This window comes from Myotis yumanensis, unplaced genomic scaffold (assembly GCF_028538775.1).
Source record: "Myotis yumanensis isolate MYYU_CA2020_CCGP unplaced genomic scaffold, mMyoYum1.0.hap1 SCAF_2, whole genome shotgun sequence".
Lineage (NCBI taxonomy): Eukaryota > Metazoa > Chordata > Mammalia > Chiroptera > Vespertilionidae > Myotis > Myotis yumanensis.
In genome coordinates, this window is record NW_027223753.1 from 25,435,828 (window position 1) to 25,447,293 (window position 11,466).

General features: G+C 47.8%; 1 pseudogene; it reads right to left on the reverse strand.

Moving 5' to 3' along the window:
* Nucleotides 1-4,483: 4,483 nt before the first annotated feature.
* Nucleotides 4,484-8,620, reverse strand: LOC139003197 (RNA polymerase-associated protein CTR9 homolog pseudogene; annotated as a pseudogene).
* Nucleotides 8,621-11,466: the final 2,846 nt, after the last annotated feature.

The following is an 11,466-nucleotide window of genomic DNA, read 5'->3' on the forward strand; positions in this document are numbered from 1 at the left end:
CAGTTTGGCTGAAAAAAAAAAAAGATTCCTCTGCTCAAAAGAGTAAAAGCTACTGACCTAATCCAATCACATCATAAGAAGTCCAGAGGGAGGAAGGGTGTTCCCAGCAGATTCACCAACGAAGGGACAGAGCTGGAGCTGGACACACATGGGGGTCTCCGGAGCCACCCCTCAGGTGTTGGCCAGGCTCTCACCTGTGAGCCTGGACCGCCTGGGGGCAGGGACAGTGCCAGGTTCAGCTGTGTCTGTAGGCCCCAAAAGCGTGGCTGAGATAGGGAGGGAGGAGGTCAACAGATCCCATGGAACGAATGAGTGACACTTTCACATGACCATTCCAAAATGCCAGTGCTACTCAGACCTAGAAAATTCTGCTGACATTTCAGATTAATGCAAAGTAGAAGTCTCCCTGAGCTGTGTCCATATATTTGATTTTATTAAAACAGGCCCTTCTAGATTTTCAGTGAGCCTGGGTTGCCGGAGACTGGGTTGGAGAGACATTCATGCATCCATTCATTCACTTGAAAAGCTTTATTGAGTACCTCCTGTACATTATTAAGAATAGGAATAATAATGTTTATATAGTAAGCATACACTGAGCACCTGCTATGAGTCAGGCTCAGTTCTGGGCATGACAGATACAGCCCCGAATAAGGCAGACACATTCCCACCCTCAGAAGGCTTACATTCTGGTGCCCCAACAGGGGTCCCTAATTGTTATCCATGCTTCCTGAGTACCAGGCATTGTGCTCAGAATCTCTCATGTAGTCCTCTCTACAGCCCTATCGGTAGCACTATGGATGTCCCCATTTTTTGGATGAGGAAATGAAGGCCCAATTACTTGTCCAAAGTCACTCCATCTACAAGTAGTTGAGTCGGGATTTGAACCCAGGCACTCTGAATAGAGAACACATGTCCTCAATGACTGCATGAGGGAGTGAATGTGGGCCTTGGGCCCTGGCTGGTGAAGCCCGCACACCCGGCACCATAGTCAAATGGAAAATGAAGCAGCGATTTATTCCTAAGAGCACATCATAAGCAGTCCAGAGAGAGGAAAGCTGAGAGGGAGTGATGCTTTGCCAGGAGCCCTGAACCTCCGAAGCCATGATGGTGAGCCCCACAGGGCAGGCCCCACGTGCCTTCTCTCTCAGGCACAGAAGCTGCATCGGAGAGGAGGGGCGGGGCTGGGTGCCTGGTTGGGTTCTCAGGCAGAGGAGGCTCAGAGCCTCTGTTCCTGCCTTCAAGACACAGACACCCCACCCACAGTTCAGTTTGTTCCAGAAAATGTCCTTACTCTGATCAATCAGATTATCGACGTCTCTTCTAGTAGGAGGACACAGTTTGGAAGGAATTGGAGAGGGGGGGTTCTTCCCAGAGCATTTTTTAAAAATATGTTTTTATTGATTTCAGAGAGAGAAAAGGAGAGGGAGAGAGGGATAGAAACATCAATGATGAGAATCACTGACTGGTTGCCTCCTGCACGCCCCCTACTGGGGATTGAGCTTGCAACCCCGGTATGTGCCCTGACCAGGAATCGAACCACAACCTTCTGGTTCATGGGTCGATGCTCAACCAATGCGCCACAACGGCCGGGCAGAAGTGCTTTCTTATCTCTGCACAGAGAGGAGACATGGGAGAGGGCAGGAAACAGTCCGTCATCACTGCGGACCAGGTCTTGGGCTGGTCACAGGGGATACAGGAGAATAAGACTGGGTTCCTGTCCCAAAGGGACTCAGACAAGAGTGAGACAGACTACAAACTTCTGCGTGAACAGTGGAGCCCAGCAGAACTGGACCAGCTGCTTGGGAGTGGGAAAAGCTTCTTAGAGGAGGGGAGGCCTTGGCTCCTTCATCCCAGCTGGGTTTTGAGGGCTGTGCTCAAGTTCTCCAGCAGAGGAGGGGAGACAGGAATCCAGGAGTCAGAGCCATGCCCCAGCGCGCACAGCCACAGGTGGGCCAGGGGACGGAAGTGCTGGCTGGGCCTGGGCAGGGAGAGGCTGCAGGAGCCGAAAGGGGCTGCAAGTCAGACTGCAGCGGGCCTTGTGCTGATGCCGGGGACCTTGGCCTTTCCTTTCAATAAGCAATAAGCCCAGGGTAAGTGTTGAGTTGCTTGATTTTTGTCGGGGGAGAGAGGGTTGTGGGCTGGGGGTTTATGTGTCAGATTTGCAATTTAGGCATTTATTCTGACAACCAGTGTAAAGAATTCATTTTCATTCAAATAATCATTGGGCACCTGCCATGTCCCTGACACTCCACGAGGGACTGGAGATACATGGTGAGCTGAATAGACCCGGTCCTGGCCATCACTGAGCTTGTGGACAGCGGAAGCCATAGGCACTAGCTAAGTATTTAATCCCAACTGTGCAAGTTCACAGAGGGGAAGCCCAGGGATGGTGAGTGCGTCCATACATCATCTCCTGGGCATCAGAGAAGGCTTCCCTGAGCAGTGGCATCTAAGGTGAGACCTGAAAACTGGGAAGCATCTGCTCAGAGGCAAGAACAGTGTGTGCAAAGTGAAGGAACAGTGTGTGCAAAGTGAAGGAACAGTGTGCGCAAAGTGAAGGAACAGTGTGTGCAAAGGGAAGGAACAGTGTGTGCAAAATGAAGGAACAGTGTGTGCAAAGTGAAGGAACAGTGTGTGCAAGGGAAGGAACAGTGTGCGCAAAGTGAAGGAGCAGTGTGTGCAAAGGCCATGAGGTGGGAGGGGGTCAGGGAGCCTGGAATACAGGGAGCCCAGGAGAGGATGGCGTGAGATGAGATTGAAAAGGGGGACAGGAGCGAGACAGGACAGGGCCTCAAAAGCCATGGTAAGGGTCTGGGATGTTCTCTTAAAACCAGGGTCAAACCATTAAAGGGTTTTAAGAAAAACTATGACAAGATCCCATTAGCAGGCCCCACTTTAGAAAGACTTTTCTCCCTATTTTGTGGAAAACGTATTGGAAGAAGGCTCAGTGAGAGCGAGGGGATCCTTAAGAGGTAGAATTGTAGGATTTGGTGATTTTTATTTTATTTAATTTATTCTTTGCAGTGAAGAGGAAAGGGGAGAACATGATTCTGAGGATTTGAGCTCAGATGGGGGCAGACGGCACCCCGAGATCCAGAGGGTGCCCACGGGAGAAAGAGCAGGTACTGGCAGGCACCAGGGGTGTCTGTGTAAGAGGACTGCTTGCAGCCCTCCCAATTCAAGAACAAGAGAGCAAAGGAGAACTCCGGGGAAGGTGGGAGGGGCTGGGCTGAAGAAGAGACTAGTGGGAGGAAGGCTCCCTGGCACCTCTCAAGCCCACTGCTGGCACCTCCCGGGGAAGCTGGCAGGGAGGAGTGGGGACTCTCTGAGCCACTGTCCCGACCCCACGGGGACAAAACTTATTTTCAGCTGCTCCATGGAGCGGAATCAAGGCACCAAAGTTCCCCACTGGCTGACATTTGGGGGAGTTCACAGAATGGCGAGTTTCTCGTATCCAATGAGGAGCTGAAACATATTGTACCCATTAGAAAAGAAATGCAAATCATAGTCAGGCATTTGTGTCCATGACAACAGGGGGAACGTATTTTGGCACATCTGAGTTCATTTATATTCAAATAAATATTTCAGTCTATGACTCTAGCACTTTTTTGCATAAGATATTTCAGAACCATATTGAATGTTGCTCTCATGCTAAGAACTTGAGAATTAGAATGAGGGCCAATTTCAAAGTCTCTCAGGCTCCAAGATTTAGGCTTGGTTTTACCTTAAGGAAGGAGAAGGAACGATCAATGAGGGGGTGATTCAGCACATTTGTATATAGATTTTTTTGAACTGGAAAGGCCAGCTCCATATCATCCCGGGCAGCCCTTTCTCTGTTACAAATGGAAGAACAGGCCCACGTGCGGCCAACAATCACACAGCTAATCACCAAAAACTCCAAGATATTATCTCTAGTAAATCCTGTAATTCCCCATCCACTCACCAGGCATGTTGTCACATCTTCCCTTTCAGCCCTTTTTCTGTGCCTGTGTCTTTTCCGTAGCTGAAGTCTGAGACATGCAGTTCTGCATGATAAGCACTTCCCCAAGTTAGTAAAAACTTTTCACATCCAAAAAGAAGTTAATGCATGAATAATACCCGCTCTATAAATATACTATACATTTACTCAATCATTTATTGAATTTACTGTTGAATATTTAGGCAGTCTCCAATTTTTAAAGAAAATACGTTTTTATTGATTTTCGAGAGAGAGGAAGGGAGAGGGAGATCGAAGCATCGATGAGAGAGCGACATTGATCAGTTGCCTCCTGCATACACCCCCACTGTAGATCGCCCCCCACTGCGGGTTGAGCCTGCAACCTAGGCATGTGCCCCTTCTGAAAATTAAACCGGGAACCTCTTGGTTCACAGGTTGACACCCAACCTCTGAACCCACCGGCTGGGCTAGTCTCCAATTTTTTATCATTTAAAAAGCACAGCGTTAGATTCTTTGTATTTAAATCTTTTTTTTTTTTAAGTTTGTAAAGAATTTTATTATGCAGCTTAGGTAGCTCTGCATTCTACTAACAAAAACACATTTTCCACATCTTACTCAACCTAACAAATTATATATAAGTTTGTGATTTTTATCTACATCACTACAGTATTACACTACTGGAGAAAACCTTCCTTTCATTTGTACTTTGGTGCAATTATACAGTAGGTACCTCTTCCTCCAGAAAATAAAAATATTCTTAATCTAAGATTAAAATGGAACAAAGACATTAATACCAAGTTTCTTGCACCACTTGGTAAAAGATTGCAAAAGTCAAAACTGGATGCTGCTTAACACAAAGAGCATGAGACTGCCAGTTTCAGTCAAACCTTGTAGGAATGGTTTAGCATCGGGTTTATCTTTATTGCAGTTTTCAGATATGATAGGTGGGACTGTACCATCATGAAGAATAGTCACATTCTTCACTTGCACAAGAGAGTCAAATATTGGGCTCTAGCACAGGAAATGTCGCTTGGGCTTAGCAATATACAAACGGATAAAAAATATTGCCTTAGGAAAAATTTCATAACTGTTTGACTAAACATTTGAAATACTTTTATCACAGCTTCATATATTTAAAAAGTTTCCTCCAGAGATGCTTATTTATGAAATAAAACCTAGTCGCTATCATCTGACCCATGTTCTGAGCCCCGATCCGAGGCCTCATTGTTGGATCCCTCTGGTTCTGACTCGTTTCCGGAACCTTGGCCAGAACCCTCGTTATCAGATCCTCTCTCCGAATCTCGCTCTGACTCAGCACTCGGGGAAGCCGGCCGAGAGTCCACCTCCGAGCCGGGGCTCCTCCCAGACTGCAGAGACTCATTGTCCGACTGTTCGGACCCCGAGGGCCTCCTCTTCCTGGATGGGCTGGTCGCTGTCTGAATCCTCATCCGACCGCTGTCTTCGAGGCCCTCGGGGACTGCCCGCCTCACTGCCAGACCTGTTCTGGTTCTCATCTGAATCGCTCTCGGAAGAGGCTCGATCCTTCCGCGGCTCACCCTCGTCCGAGTCGCTCTTGCTGTTGCGGGAATGTCCTTCATCAGCAATCTTCAGTTTATCCTCATCCGAAGAATCATCACTTGATGATATTATGGCTTTGGATTGTATTTTTCCTTTCATTGAAGGAGGCAGACGTTCTGGCTTGGGCGCCTTCTTCTTCTCTGCTCTTGGTGGGCGGCGCTTTTTCGGTTTGGGGCCATTTCCTGTCTCTTCATCATCAGATCCTTCTTCTCCCTTTGTAGGTCTTCTCCTCTTTTTCTTCTTTCTCTCTCCACCCTCCTCTTCTTTGCCTTCTTGCTCACTACCACTTCCCTTTCTTCTCTTCTTCTTTTTGGATACTGGCAGGTCTTCATCGGTATCATCATTGACAAATTCATCAAACTCTCCCTTCTTAGAACGCTGTCCACCACCACTGCCTCTTTTCTTTTCTTTTGCTGCTTTAGTCTCTCCAGTAAACATAAGGATGTTTTTGGTCTTCTCAACATACTGGGCCCGCTGTTCTAAAAGTTTCTTTTGCTCTTCCTTCTCTCTCAGTCGTTTTTCTTCCTGTTCTTTAAGAAGTTTCTGCCTTAACAATTCTTTTTCTTGCTCTTGTTTGGCCCGCAATTCCCTCTCTTCTTCGTCTTGTTTGCGTGCCCGGGCTACATGGTATTGGGCCTGGCTCAGTAAGTCAGAGCACTGCCTGGCTTCTGTGGCAGCAAGGGCCAAATTGACTCTCATTTTATCTCCCACTTTACTCAAGTAACTGAAGTATCTATGTGCAAGCTCCAGTTCTTTCACAGCATTAAGTACTTCCTTTAGATTACTCTTCTCGTCTTTCAAAACAGAGGTAGCTAACCTCTGTAGGACCAAGGCCACATTAAACATAAGAACTGTATCACTGGGTGCCACATGTCTAGCCTTCAGCAAAGTCTGTTTGCATTCCTGCAACCTGCCACACTTGAAGAGGGCCCGGGCCAAATAGAGCATAACTTCAGTGTTCTGGTGCTTATAGAACTTTCTGAGGCAATTTTCATACATCTGGACAGCACTGATATATTGCTTCTGTTCCACATAGATGTGTGCTAGGTTCAGCCACACATCACTGATATCTGCTGTTGCTTCTCTTACTTGGGCAAATACATCACGAGCTTCACGGAAATATCCTTTGTGGGCCAGAACAGCTCCTATTCCATTAGCCGCATACAGATTCTTTGCCTCACTTCTGAGTACTTGCTTGTAGATGGCCAGAGCACGATCTTGATGCCGCTTTTCTTTTTCTCTATCTCGGGTGGGCTGATGCAAAGTTTGGAGCCAGATGTTGCCCAGGGCCAGCATAGAGTACGTGTCACTCTGTGTAGACGGTTGTTTTAATATCCTCTCAAATTTCTTCTGGCCTGGACTCCATTCTTGTTTCGCCAAATGAAGATTACCAATCAAAGACCAAGCATCTGGATGGTCCTGATTAATCTGAAGCGCTTCCTTAAACCAATCTGAAGCCTCATAAAAGTTTCCTTTGTCTCGAGCCATGGCTCCCAGGCGCAGATAGCAATCAACATAGTTAGGATGTTCCTGTAAGATGTTCTTATATAGTTTTTCTGCGTCATGGAATTCACACATTGCCTCATACAGCCTAGCTAAATTGTAGGATGTTGTGACAGAAATGGCATTATAATAATGTTCATCATGCTCAGCTTCAGCCTTTGCCCAATCCAGTGATGCCAAAAAATATTTCTTTGCCTCCCCTAGATTTCCATGTCTAAAATGGAGGGCACCCACATTATTTAGAATCTCTGGGGGGACATCGGCCTGTACTTTTTCCTGAAGGATCCGTGTTGCTGTTCCATAGGCTGAGAGGGCACCCTGGATATCAGTCTGTTCTAAGATTTGTGCCAGTTCAATCCAAGCTTCAACATCATCAGGATACTGCTCTGTGACCTTCTTCAAATGGCCCTTGGCAATGTCTCGTTTTTCTTGATCTTCTGAGGCAGCATACAGGGAGCCAAGAATTTTCATAGTTTCGTAATTATTAGGATAAGCTTTCAAAACTTTCTCAAAGCACTGAGATGCATTTTCTTTGTCACCTCGATAAATATACATTTGTCCCAAACCAAAAAACGGCAGCACAAAAGAGGATGAGGCAAACTGTGTGGCTTGATAGTAGTACTGGAAAGCTTGGTCATAATCTTCCTGAACATGGAATGATCTAGCCAGCTGGTAGAAACTTTCTGCTTGCATAGCCTCCACTTCTGTGTTATGGAATGCATGGAGGGCCAAGTGCTGGACTTTACTGTAATCCTTTTTGAAGAAAAAGTGATTTGCCAAGTGGTTCAATACCATAGGGTTGCTAGGATCGATGGTATAAGCTCTGGAAAGAAGCTGGACACCATTTTTTATGGAATCAGCCTCTTCATTGTTGAGCTCTAGAACAGCCAGTCCAACCAATGCTCCCACACATTTGGAATTAAGTTCCAGGGCTCTGCTGAATGCAAGACGAGCTTTCTCCAGTTTGTTAAGTTTCACAAAGCAATGGCCCATTCCTAAACGAACTTCCGCTGGACATCCTGGGTTAGTACGCAATGCTTTCTTATAGTAAGCAAGAGCTCCCCTGTAATCCTTCTTGTTAAAGGAAATGCAAGCTTTACCAAGGAGGGCTGGAATATTATTTGGAGACTGGTTGAGTACAAAATGAAACTGTGCATCAGCCTGATCCATTTTGTCACCTTCAAGCAGGCAGAAGCAGGCTCTTCCCAATAAATGGTTCTGACCATACATAATAATTTTATCAGCCATTGTATACAACAGGGTTGCCTGTGTAATAAGATCTTTCTTATTGTCCTTATTCTTTTCCTGCCGAGCCTGTTGTACATAGTAGGCTGCCAATGTATCCAAGCAAGTCATCTGGTCTTTTTCATGGTCTCTATAGTCCAAATTGCCATCTATACGTGCTGCTTCCAACAACTTCACAAACTCTTCTGTTTTTCCTTGCTTGTAGTATTCCAGCGCCAAAGCAATCCATATGTGCAGTTGTGTGTGTTCCTGCTTCAAAATACTGATAACTTCATCTCCCTCCAGTAACTGATCGAAGTCAAGTTCAATGACCTCGTCAGTGTCCCGGAGGGGAATCTCGATGGAGCCCCGCGACATGATGAGACCGAAGGGCGAGCGGGTGCCCGGCCCCGCCGCTGTGCAGCCGCTGCGCCTGGCGTCTGCCGCGTCCGGAGGTTGACAGTCGTCCGGGGTCTGGTCGTCCCCACCGCCGAGCCACGGCGCCGCCGGAGCTCCGGTTTCTCCTTCCTGTCAGCCGCTTCAACAACGGCGTCCGGCCACTTCCGGCAGCCCCGCCCCCTGCCCCCGGAAGCACTCTCGGCAGGCGGGCCTATTGGATTGGACTACAGGTCCCAAAGCTACACCGGTGCGCCCTCCCGCTAGCCAGCAGCTTCTGAATCTGAGTGATGCTCGGGAGCGAGCGGGCCAGAGTATATACGCCTAGGGCGGCGCCGGGCCAGAGCGAACACGCCTAGGGCGGCGCCGGGCCAGGGCCTACACGCCTAGGGCGGCGCGGGGCCAGAGCGTACACGCCTAGGGCGGCGCCGGGCCGGGGCCTACACGCCTAGGGCGGCGCCGGGCCCGGGGCCTACGCGGCACCGCGCCGCCCGCCCCTCCCCGCCCAGCGGAGCGACCGATCTGTATTTAAATCTTTATCTACTTACAAGATGATTTCCTTGGACTAGGGCCTTAGACATGGAATTATTGGGCTAAAGCAGCAATTTTCAACCTTTTTCATTTCATGGCACACATAAACCAATTACCAAAATTCTGCTCCACATCGAAAAATATATGTTTTGCCCATCTGACCAAAAAAAAAAAAAAAAAGTATATTTTTATTCATTCACATAGGACAGCTATTGTTGTGTTGGCTGTTGTCATTGTCTTATTTGACAGTCTAAGGGAAAAGAGGTCAGTGCCCCTGACTAAAAAGTCAGGTCTGCATGTTTTAAAATTCCTTGTAGCGCACCGCTTAAAAATCTTGAACGTCGCTGAGCTAAAGAATAGAAGCATGCAAAAGCTGCTGGTGTATACTGTGTTCCAGAAACGATTACGTTGTTGCTAGTGGGATGTGAAATGCTAATCGGGCCATACTCCCCAGCAGCACTCCCGGCATCAGGGGACACACACCCAGTGAGAGGTAAGAGGAGGGAGGCTGAGACACGACATCTTTTACCTGAATTTAAAGGAGTAAGGAGAGGTGTGCCCGCCATCGCAGCGGGGAAGTTTCCCTAATTATTAGTAGGTGCTGACTTTGTTCTCTGGGAGGATCTCCCACATTCATTATTTCGTGTGGCTCCTAACTCCGCGTTCTCACAGGTGCGCCCATTATCTTCCGTGGCCACCGCGGAAGTGGGTGTAGGAGGGCACTCGCTCCTGGAAGGCGGTGCAACTTGGGCAGCTGCTTTCTTCTGGTGCAAGTTCAGGGACTTGGGAGCTGTACTAAGGCTGATCGGCCAAATCTCTCCTGAGCTCATCTCTTTCTTGTAACACACTGTCAAGAGCAGAGAGTAAAACCCAGCACATTACCGCTTTGACTCCTTCCACTTGTGTTCCCTGGAGCAACAGGCTAAGTAGACCCGTGGTCTCCCTTCCAAGTTATCCCAGGGGACCGTTGAACCAAAGGGTTTGCCCCTGTGCACCGTGGGTTTCCGTATTTCCAGCCTCCACGATCAGTTTCCAGGCTGCATGCCCCCTGCCTCCACGATCAGTTTCCAGGCTGCATGCCCCCTGCCTCCTCGATCAGTTTCCAGGCTGCATGCCCCCTGCCTTCACGATCAGTTTCCAGGCTGCATGCCCCCTGCCTCCACGATCAGTTTCCAGGCTTCATGCCCCCTGCCTCCTCGATCAGTTCCCAGGCTGCCTGCCCCCTGCCCGCCAAGGCAAAGTCACATACGTTAGGCTTTTGCAATAGCAGCATCCCACGTCTGGTGCCAAATTCTGTATTAGTTAAGGGAATAATATAGGGTGTCCCAAAATTCACACAAGAAGTAATTTTGATAGAAAACACAGGTTTATAATTAAAAATTGTAAATTTTTTATTGATTCATAAAGTATACTGCCGGGAGCCGGTCCATCCTTGCTGCTTGACACAATTCGCTGCAGAGAAGAAACATTTGCACAGCATATGTTTCAAGGGATCTGGCGTATATGGCATACTGTTCTTAATATGTTTGCTCCCCTTCTTGGCGCTATGTGTTTTAACCAAGGTCACCTCTCCGAGAAAGGTTGTTTCCCCAGGTGGGGATTTTCCCCTGAAGTTAGGGAGGGAATAAAACCCCTTAACTAAGTGCCAGGCGGGTAGTTAATCACTTTAACTACAAACAATCACGCTTAAGCTATATAATCTTTACTCCCTGGAATGGAGATAAGAAATGCCCTAACCTTTGGAATAGAAATTGATAGGATTAAAATCAACTGGTATAAATACAGATGTAACGAGACAACTAGAGAGAGAACCTAGAGACAGAACCTACAGACAAAACCTAGCAAGAGAACCTGGCTGAAGAACCTAGAGACAGGACTTGGCTGGAGATCCTACACAGAACCTAGACACAGAACCTAGAGATAGGACTTGGCTGAAGATCCTAAACAGAACCTAGAGAGAGAACCTAGAAACAGAACCTAGCAAGAGAACTTGGACAGAACCTAGAGACAGAACCTAGAGGGAGGACCTAGGGAGAGAACATGGCAAAAGATCCTGGACAGAACCTGGCTACAGAACTTGGCTGGAGAACCTAGACAACATGGCAGGAGTACCTGGATAGAACTTGGCTGGAGATCCTGGCTAGAGAACCCAACTATGCTGATCAACTGAATGCTACCTCCGTGTCATTCCTTCTTCGCCGACTCCATCCACACCTTGGGAACCACTGGACATGCTCGGGTTGGACTCTAGAGACAGGACTTGGCTGGAGATCCTATACAGAACCTAGAGACAGGAC